Here is an 11,742-nt window from a genome sequence, read left to right as displayed (position 1 = left end):
GAGATTAGACTAGTGCGAGCAACTAATATTGATCCAACGGTCACTATGTTAGCAAAATTCGAAAAATATCTAATAGAGTTCCCTGACATGTTCCACGTTTGCCATGTCAGCAAATACGACTTATGGCCATTTTATTCTTTGAAAATTGGTGTGGACTTGGGGTGTTGATTACTTTTGTGGTTCGTATTTAAAGTTGGATTGTGATTTTATGCTTACCAAAATATTTATGTCATAAAAATCGATTCGTAATGAGAAATGTTTGTCAATAGCTTACAGTGTTTAGCATAATTATAGATCATCAAATATTGAAGCTTACGATAATGTTCATGATTTTTCTATCAACAAACAGGCTAATAGAATGCCTTTCTTTCTAGTAGATCGTTAAGGTAGTGTTAGTAGTTCTCAAATGTTATGTGTATATTATAGGGTACCCTATATTATATCAATTCAAACTATGTAATTGTGGTCAAAATCTCTTGTAAAAACAATGATCGGGTAATCTCGATGGTTAAGAGCATTTCTAATTCCACTTCATAATTTAGTGTAAAAAAGAGTGAGAAATAGAGTGATGAACAAACAAAAGAGTGAGTAATAAGTTTTTTGTTTGTTCATCACTTTATTTTTCACTCTATTTTGCAGTAAATTATGGAGTGGGTTGGAAAGACTCTAATATTAGTTCAAGTTTAGAAAAAGAAAAAGCTAGAATAATAGTACATGAGTGTTTCAAAAAAAAAAAAAAAAAAAAGAATAATAGTACATGATGTTTCAATATTTTTTTATAAAAATGACATAAGTTTTTCCTTCTCTTTTTAATACACACCAGAGTTTTATAAGAATCAACAAACCGATGTCATATTTTTTAAATCATTGTTATTGCTATATTATTTTAGTCTTCAAATAATAATATTTTATTTTGATTAGAGACGAGGAAAATATTGAACAAATGATCATCATGGTTCAATCGAAATTTATCATAAGGAAGAAGGATGATGATGAACACATATCAAGGTAGGGACCATGTGAAGAGTTTTAAAGTTTTTTCCTCGGCTATATATTTTGGAGGGATAAGGCAACGAGACACTTCTTTAACCTTGTGGTCTTGGTGGACAAGAACAGAACACGTGTATGGTGGTAATCTAAGGGGGTGTATTGAAATGTGGATTTTAAAAGTTTGGGTGGATTAAAAAAAATATTGGAGTTTGAAGAGATTAGGGTTAAATCTCATTTATATGGGTGGGATTTAAAAAAAAAGAAAAAATATTTGGATAGGATTTTCTCTAAATTTCGGAGTACTTGAGATCATTTGATCTTAAATTTCAGAGTACTTTTCAAAGTCCCATTATTTAAGAACATGCCTTTTTCCAATAGAATAAGAACATTAACGCAGTTTCATTATTTTATCTTCCTTCCTTCGTTTGCGAGAAAAACAGAGTGTGTTTCCTAAGAAAATTTACCATGCGATCACTTATTTCTCCGTCTTATTCCAGTTCGTCTTCTACTTCTTCTTATTCACTCGCTGCAACGATATTCAAAAAAGCTCAAGAGCTTACTAAAAGCAAATATAATATATCAAAAAATTTCATCGAAAATCAAATTCATAAATGACAACATGAAATATAAATTTAAAAACGTAACAGAAAAGAGAAGTTCTAAAAACAAAGTAAATTGTTGCTGCATCAAGACCCCATTATGAGAAGCTCGCCTATGGAGAAACGCAAAAGTTTAGAAAGATGTTGCTGGACTTTCCGGGGCTGCTGGTCCTTGACGAAGGCCACGCTCCTAGGAACCATAACAGTTGCATATGGAAAGTACTCACTGAAGTGAAAACAGAGAAGCGTATCATCCTCTCAGGGACACCGTTCCAGAACAATTTCAAGGAGCTTTCTAACGTCTTGTGCATGACGAGACCAGCTTATAAAGATAAGATCTCTTCTAGGCTCCATGATCTTACGAGGCTGAGCCAAAAAGGAAAAAACGGGAGGTTGGATGAAGAGATTGGCATCGCGGAGCTTAAGGACATGATCGCTCCTTTTGTCCATGTCCACAAAGGGAACATCCTTTGAGAGAGCCTTCCAGGTCTAAGAGACTGTGTTGTGGTGCTGAACGCTCCTTTTCAACAGGAGAAAATACTTACTAGAATCGACCATTCTCAAAACACGTTTGAGCTTGAGCACAAGCTTGCAGCTGTTTCGGTACACCTGTCTCTGTATCTGCGACGCAATCAGACAGACAGGGAACGGTTAACCATTGGGGCAGTGGTACTGAAAATCCTGGAGAGCCTTACGCTTGACTCAAAGGAAGGTGCGAAAACGAGGTTCTTGATCGACTTCATCCGGTTCAGTGAAACAGTGAAGGAGAAAGTCTTGGTGTTTAGCCAATATATTGACACGCTAGAACTGATCAGGGACCAGCTCAGTGCAGTGTTCGGCTGGACTGAAGGAGAAGAGATTCTCTATATGCATGGTCAAGTCCAACATAAATTCAGGCAGCGTCTGATCAACAACTTCAACTGAAAACACTGTTATTCAACTGGAAGAGACTTGTAATAGAACACCAAAGGAACAAATCAATCGACGTGTGCCTTAGCTCAACCTCAGATTCTTCAGAGCACAAAAACTTTTTCTCGGATCCAACGAAAAGCTCGAGACGAAATCAAATCTAACAATCAAAGGGCTTCCTTCAGGTTTGAGAGACTCCAAAATCGAATCTTTGGCTTCCAAAATTGTCGACTTGGGAATTGATTCAGAAACAGGAGGGAATCAAAAGTTCAGTACTTTTCTGGGAAGCTTCGTCTATGATCTCTTGCTTCCTTGTTCTCTCTTTGTTCTCATAGGTCATCTTTTTCAAAGTGGCCAATTTTTTATTTGATTTTGGGTATTTCCAAATAACAGGTACAATGGTGGGATTTGTGTAACGATATTTTTGACTGAAAATAATTAAAAAGTTAGTTTCAAATCCATTTCATAAAGTTTTCTTTTCAAAATTGTTTATCATTGAATAACAGTAGATTTGATTTACTTTTTGTAAATTGTTAATTGAATAACAGTGGATTACAAGTGATTTTAAATTACTCTAGATAAATGTCATATTCAATAACACAGGATTTGAAGAAAAAATAGAAATCATAAGTTGAATAACAGGAGATTTTAAAGAAAAACCAAAACACTTTAAAATCTTCAATTCAATACACCCCCCTTAGGCTTCCCCATTACTGAACACTCCGGCTCCAAATCAAGATTTGGGTAACTACTCCTTTCACAATATCTATCTATCTCTATATATATATATATATATATATATATATATATATATATATATATATATATGTTTATAAAAGTTGATAACTAACCCTATTTATTTTGAACTTTTAAAATATTTCATAAACTTATGAATTTTTTTAAACTAGAGTTTTGTTAAAAGACTATTATGTAAATAAAAAATGTTATTATACTCCTAGAAAAGCTGTATTTCTCTATAAATATAATTATTTTGGTTACAACTATAAAAATTTGAAAGTTAAAGGACTATTTTGAAAATAAAAAGTATGACTCTATAATAGAGGAATGCTATTTTTTCCTCTATAAATAAAAGAAAAAATAGCAATCTCTATTTTAGAGGTGGAAATAGAGATGAGATTGAGCACTTTTACCTCTATTATAGCATATAGAAGTGAAAATAGCTAGGGGTTGGAGATGCTCTAAGATCACCACTAACCCATACACGGTTTCATAGGTAGGTTTTTGAATTTTTTTTGTCTGATAAAAAAAATAACTAAAAGAGAAACAATCGCGGATCGTCACGTGTCGGTGGGGCCCGAGAACAGTCTAAAAACCACCCAAGATACGGCCCTTATAGAAAAAGAAGAAGACGCAGTTCTTAAAAAGTGAGTAGGACCCACTGATTTTTAAATTATTCTTTTGCTAAAACTCATGGCTAAAAGCCAGGGTTAACAGTGCTCTAATGCTTTGATCATCTCTGTTATAGATAACTTACAAAAATCTCATGATATAGAAAAGTAATCAAAAGATGAGAGGATGAAAAGGAAATTTCAAATAAGAATTTTTGAAAAGGTCATGAAAATCTCATGATCCATTCATCTCACAAAAATGGTTCAATCTTTAAAAATCAGTTTTAGTTATGCTATGATATTTTTTTTTTTTTGTTTTTGGTCATTGATCGCTAAAGATATCAAACGAAGAAAGTTTGGTCACCAAAAACCAGTTGATTGTTGTTGAAATTAGTCGTTGACGTATTTATCAAACCAATCAATGGCATAAATTGGTCACTATATAAAGTGTTGGGACTTTGTTAGATGATAACACACGTGAGTGTACAAGTGTGGTGGATAGATGAAGTGATGACTTTTGGTTTAAGCCTTTAAGGAATAAAAATCCAAAGATATTTTGTGGCCTAACCTAAACGAACGTGCCTCCACTTCTTTCAATCAGATTCTTTATGTATGTGCCATAGATTGGTCTCATCTCATTTATGAATCGATTGGTTAGATATGTAGATTGTCTCAAGTGGATGTTAATCGATTCTTTATGTATGTGCCATAAATTGGTCACTATATAAAGTGTTGTGACTTTGTTAGATGATAACGCACGTGAGTGTACAAGTGTGGTGGATAGATGAAGTGATGACTTTTGGTTTAAGCCTTTAAGGAATAAAAATCCAAAGATATTTTGTGGCCTAACCTAAACGAACGTGCCTCCACTTCTTTCAATCAGATTCTTTATGTATGTGCCATAGATTGGTCTCATCTCATTTATGAAAAGAAAAAATAGCAATCTCTATTTTAGAGGTGGAAATAGAGATGAGATTGAGCACTTTTACCTCTATTATAGCATATAGAAGTGAAAATAGCTAGGGGTTGGAGATGCTCTAAGATCACCACTAACCCATACACGGTTTCATAGGTAGGTTTTTGAATTTTTTTTGTCTGATAAAAAAAATAACTAAAAGAGAAACAATCGCGGATCGTCACGTGTCGGTGGGGCCCGAGAACAGTCTAAAAACCACCCAAGATACGGCCCTTATAGAAAAAGAAGAAGACGCAGTTCTTAAAAAGTGAGTAGGACCCACTGATTTTTAAATTATTCTTTTGCTAAAACTCATGGCTAAAAGCCAGGGTTAACAGTGCTCTAATGCTTTGATCATCTCTGTTATAGATAACTTACAAAAATCTCATGATATAGAAAAGTAATCAAAAGATGAGAGGATGAAAAGGAAATTTCAAATAAGAATTTTTGAAAAGGTCATGAAAATCTCATGATCCATTCATCTCACAAAAATGGTTCAATCTTTAAAAATCAGTTTTAGTTATGCTATGATATTTTTTTTTTTTTGTTTTTGGTCATTGATCGCTAAAGATATCAAACGAAGAAAGTTTGGTCACCAAAAACCAGTTGATTGTTGTTGAAATTAGTCGTTGACGTATTTATCAAACCAATCAATGGCATAAATTGGTCACTATATAAAGTGTTGGGACTTTGTTAGATGATAACACACGTGAGTGTACAAGTGTGGTGGATAGATGAAGTGATGACTTTTGGTTTAAGCCTTTAATGAATAAAAATCCAAATATATTTTGTGGCCTAACCTAAACGAACGTGCCTCCACTTCTTTCAATCAGATTCTTTATGTATGTGCCATAGATTGGTCTCATCTCATTTATGAATCGATTGGTTAGATATGTAGATTGTCTCAAGTGGATGTTAATCGATTCTTTATGTATGTGCCATAAATTGGTCACTATATAAAGTGTTGTGACTTTGTTAGATGATAACGCACGTGAGTGTACAAGTGTGGTGGATAGATGAAGTGATGACTTTTGGTTTAAGCCTTTAAGGAATAAAAATCCAAAGATATTTTGTGGCCTAACCTAAACGAACGTGCCTCCACTTCTTTCAATCAGATTCTTTATGTATGTGCCATAGATCATCCTCTCTTTTGTGCGTGGCCAACCAAATTTTGATATTTTTCTTGTTTCTTTACAGTATGATATTTTTCTTTCTTTTTTTTATTTTAGACTATTTTAGATATTTTTCAGTAGCATCATATGGCCATTGCCTTGTTCATTTATAAAAAGTTAACTAGTAGACAATAATGTGCGTTTAACATCCACTTGAGACAATCTGCATATCTAACCAATCGATTCATAAATGAGATGAGACCAATCATTAGCCACCAATAATTCCGTATTTATGTAGCTGAAGGGATATTGATGTTGTGGTCGATAAAAGATTGCAAATCTTGTTTCAAAATAATAATTACGACCTACAAACCTATCTAGCTGACCTATGTAAAGATTAATGTAAGAACGATGTTTTTAGATTTTGTCATTTAGTATATATATTAATTTGCAATGAAGAATGTACATTTGACAATTAGTGACATGTGATGATTGAAAACCAAAAACATGTTTCAATATGTGGATGAAAATTATATTACTTTTGGTTCACTAGAAGTGACAATTCGAGTAAATATCCAAGATCACATGGCATCTTCGTTTAAAATGATCTAAACTCATATTTTTAGGTAATTGCCTGAAATTGTTACATACTCCATCTGATACCAGTAAATTGGTTAGTTTTTATTTCCAATTATGGATTCCTTTTGCAATTCAGTGAGCTATATGACAACATCCAGAACTGAGTATTAAATAAAATATTTTTTTTGCAATAAAATTTAAAGTTATTTTTATGTTCGCTTTTCAAAACTTGTAATCATTTTTGTTTATTTCTAGTGGATCCCAAGTTTGAGTCCGATGGGTTGGAGACTCTTGTCAAAGTGATTAAAAAGTTATTATCTAATTTTGACGATCCCTTATTAAACTATTTGATCACAACGTTTAGTAACAATTTGGATTATAATAACTTCTCGTAAAAAGAAGTTCACTAATTAGCTTAACAATACATATTTGTTTTATGTGCTATTCATATGTTGCATCACCATTTAGTAATATTTGTGATAAAATCATATTTTATACTAACGGTTGGTTGCGCTTCACGCGAAAAGTTTGTACATTATGATTTACATTATTTTTTCGAAATTTTTAGTTACATATTGTATGTCAATCATTATTTTCGTGATTGCTTTTATTTATATATTATCTGATGTTATATGTCAATTATCTACTCGTTTAAACTTATTTGATATTATGATATAAAAGATAAGTATCGTTGTCATTAACAAAATTTCATAATCCAATTGTTGAGTGATAAGGAATAAATTTATCCAAAGTCTAGATGTACCACTTAAGAATCAATCTTTGATAAAAAAAAGAAGGATCAATCTAATCTTAAAATTATTTCAATCACCAAAAGTACATTTCATAAGGTATTTGATTTGAATCAAGTATCAAATGACAATTCAAACACAAGAACACTAAATGCAATTCAAACTTTCAACCAATAAGAGAAAATATGAGGGATTAGGCATTTGATTTCAAGTCACTAAGATCCAATCTAGTGTGGCAATCTTTCAATCAAAAGGTTTTTTTAAGTTTGGATCACTAATTTAAACAAGTTCTTTCTCAAGATAAATGTTCATTTGCGATCCATGTAAACATCAATTCACATTGGTTTAGTCCAATCAATCAATCATTAAGAGCAAGTCTAATAAATATCTAAGCATCCTTACATCAATTCTCATTCGTTACAAAGTCAAAGATCAATATCAATTTGGTTCAGACATTTCATCAAATACTTCCAGATATGAAATGTCTAATGATCTAGATTAGAGAGGTCAATTCTAATCTAGCATTAAGGACAATAGATAAGCAAGAAAACATAGAGATTTAACACTAAACACCCTACATCTTCACTTAATCAATCTAATCATCATAACCCATGAATCCAATGAGAGTCTACTTACTAATCACCATGTTTAGCCTTAAACCCATGATAGATTCAAGACTAATCATGTTTTTTTTTTTTTGGTCAAAACAAACAGACCACTTGGGAATAAACGTTGTTTGATAAGAGAGCTCAACAACAATAAAGGAGGTTCATCAGAGATATAAAGAGATAGAGAATTTCAACCTCAAAGAAATTCAAACCAATATTGCGCAAAGGCAATGGTTGGTGGCACAATTTGAAGCTCGGGTTGATGATTTCGGACGGTGTACCTCCTTAAGGCGTAAAGAGGCCCATCGTATTCAGGATCCATGTTAAGCTCATGAGTCTCAGCCTCGAAGCGAAGCACGCCGCGGGCCAATCTGCAGTGGAAGATGACATCTGGCGCTCCAATGTCTTGTTGTATGCTGCTTTGACCTTGGATCCATTCATTTTGGTCAAAGTTGTGGGGATTGTCAACCCGCCACAACCCTGCCGTCAACGGTGGGATCCGGTACGGGTTTATCGGTTGCCCGAACAAGTCAGCATTGTGGAAGATCGTAGGCCACTCGGCAATGGTTAGTCTACGCACCACGGAAGCTTCGATAATGTTGGCGACGTGGGGAGGTAAGGTAATGGGAGGGACGTGGTTGTACGCCATTCTTCCTGAAGGAGGCGGAGAGGAACAGCGACAAATAGGCGGAGAGGAACGGCGATGAAGGAATCTCGCGAATCGCACAAACTAAGCAAATCTCATGAACGACGAGCGGCAAGACTAATCATGTTAAAATATGAAATAAGCTCAGATTACTCAAAGAAAGAAAGATTAGATTACTCAAAATTCAAGCTTTCTTTGTTATTTTTTTTAAAAAATTTCTTATCAGTATTAAATTTATACTTAAAAAGGTTTTGGAATTCTTGAGGTCACTTTAAAAAAAAAAATCCATATACATTTAAATAAGTCTTTTTTATATAAAAATAAAATAAAAATTTCATTTTTGTTCTTATGTTTATTGTTTTCTTTGTTATATTATTTTTTGAAATCGTTGTTTTGATTATGTATTAGTTCTTTGTTGTGGTTTACTTTTTACTTACATTGACCTTAATAACCACAAGGAGAAAAACTGTCATATTCACTCCTTTTAAAATATTGCTAATGAATTGTCCTAATTTTTATTCTTATGATTTTTCAAAATATTTTTAAACTCTGTAGTTTTGTTATATTATATATTTTGGTTATATTATGTAATTCTCAAAATTTGAATTGTTTTATTTTGTTTGTTTTGGTTATATTTCTGTTTTTTTAACACAATATTTTATTTGATTATGTACTAATTTTTTTGTTGTTGTTTTCCATCACTTTTAAGTTTCTCTATATTTGAGTTTAGTGAAAAAAGCATTATTTGCTTCACTTTCTTTTAGAATTTAATAAAATTTAAAATTCAGTATCATAAATAATTTTTAATCTTTTTAAAAATGTAGACATTTATTTTGGAAATCTATATACATATTATAAGATTATATTATGTATTTTCATTAAATTATTATTTGCTTTCTATTTTTCACCAAGTTTAAGGTATATTATGTATTTGTGCTAAATGTTTATTGTATCATAGTTTTTATATATTCAAACTGATTTCTTACAAGAAATATATATTATGTATTAATCTCTAGTTCTGGTTTTCAATTATTTTCTTTGTTCATTTCTTTAAATTTAAGTTTTGTGATCAGAAACACAAAAAAATATACAGTGAAAATTATTTTTTGTTGGTATGAGTTTGATGAAACATGAAAATAATAATATCATAAATAGAAATTTTGTTTTGTTATTTTGCATTTTTATTTACACGTATTTGAAGGTTATGTATTTTTGAATTAAAATGAACTAACAAATTAAAATAGTATATGGATTATTTGGTGAGTTGTCAAAATATTTGATTCAAACGTTAAAAATGAAAAATTTTGGACGATTACTAAATATTTTAAGAATATGTTAAGGTGGCACGCTGAAAATGAAAAGTGTTGACATGACTCGCTATGAAAAGAGCATGTTTTATTTTATTAACTAGATTCTAACTCGCCGGCGAGTATATTTTTTGTTTTATATTTTTTAGAAATTTAATTTTTATATTTGTGCTTTTACTTATATTTTTGTTTTTCTTTGTATAATATTTCTCTTATACGATTAATATTTTTTTAATAATTGTATTAAAATAGTTTGACCACACCTATATCAATAGGTCATATTGATGTTTTAATAGAATACTAGATTATGATCCGCCTTTGAAAGGGCGGGTATATTTTTTGTTTTACATTTTTTTTAGAAATTTAATTTTCATTTTTGTTTTTTTTTGTAATCATATTGTGTAAAATATTTGTCTTAAATGATTAGTAAGAGATTTTCCTTTAAAAAAATTAGTAAGTGATTTTAATCTATTCTATTAAAACATAAATATGATTATAAAATCCTAAATATGAAAATTAAATTTTTCAAAAATTTTAAACAAAAAATATACTCGTCCTTTAAAGGAACGAATCATAATCTAGTTAGATGATAAATAACAATATGATTACTATTAATATAGGAGTTACAATGATGTAAAATTAAACAAACCTGATAAAAAGCTTTTATTTTAATAGCATAGATATGAGTATTAATTTCGACCCATGATAATAATATAAATCTATTTAGACCCGTTAAAACCTATTAAAATATTTTTTTAAAAATAATAATTATTTTTAAAAGATATCTGAAGAGTATTTTTCTAGCGATTCCAGCCATAGCAAATATAGCTTTAGTGTAATGGTAATTTTGAGATTTATTCGTTAATTCTGTCATTTCTTTCGATCCATTTTTTTGTGTTTACTCCAAATGAATTATTGGAAGATAATATTCCTTTCCTGATTATGTTTTAGGAACTTATAAAATATTTAAATGACTTACGATTATAATGTTAATTAGTTATTGTGGTCTAGTGGTTTGGAAAGGAATGTTAATTAATTGGTCTTGTGATTGAATCCGGAAAAGGTCCTTTAGTAACTTGTTTTTTTATTAGTGGCATAATCATTATTAAACATTCTTCTTCCTAAAGACATCTTTTAAGTTTCCTGCAACTTTCTCCATGGTTATCATCTGAGTTTTTCTTTAACAACATTTATAACTTAGCCTTTTTCTTATTGCTTTTTTATCAAAATATATAAAAAATGATATTTTTGATGAAACCATTTGTTAGCTTTGTAAAGCGAAATGGCCACGGTTGTTGCTCACCACCGACAGGCTGTGTTTTCAAACTATAATATAAAAGGATTGCTAAAAGAAAATAAAAAAAAACTAAAAGGAAGTAAGTGAGAGAACATGGGTCCCATCCATATCGTATGCTTCCTATGAAAATAAAGGAAGTTACTAAGTTACGGTTAAACAATATTCTAGATACAATTATATTTTGAGAATTCCGCAAAAAAAAACTTCAACTTTGTACGAATTGCCAAACAAAATATGAACTTTTGAGCTGACCAAAAAAACACCAAACTTCCATTGACTTTAGAATTAATTAACAATGTTTTCGTTTACTTGCCAATTTAGCACGCCGTCAACAAATTTAACAAAAATATTTGACATCGTTTATTGTTGGCGTTATGAAACGACGTCGTTTTCAAATGAGATGAAACGACGTCGTTTTATATGATTTGAAATTAAAAATATGTAGACCCCTGGATTCGAACCCAGGTTGGTTGGTCAAATGGCAAGGTATTTTACCTCTAGGCTACTCACACTTTTAATGTACTTACTAGCATGTTTACTTTTATTTAATACATATTAAATATAAAAAATTCTCTAAAAACTTAATAAGATCTTCAAAATTCCAAAAAAATAAAAAATAAAGAAGATTTTTATAAAAAAAAT

This window comes from Brassica oleracea, chromosome C2 (assembly GCF_000695525.1).
Source record: "Brassica oleracea var. oleracea cultivar TO1000 chromosome C2, BOL, whole genome shotgun sequence".
NCBI lineage: Eukaryota > Viridiplantae > Streptophyta > Magnoliopsida > Brassicales > Brassicaceae > Brassica > Brassica oleracea.
The sequence above is the reverse complement of the archived record's forward strand: the minus strand, read 5'-3'. Positions refer to the sequence as shown.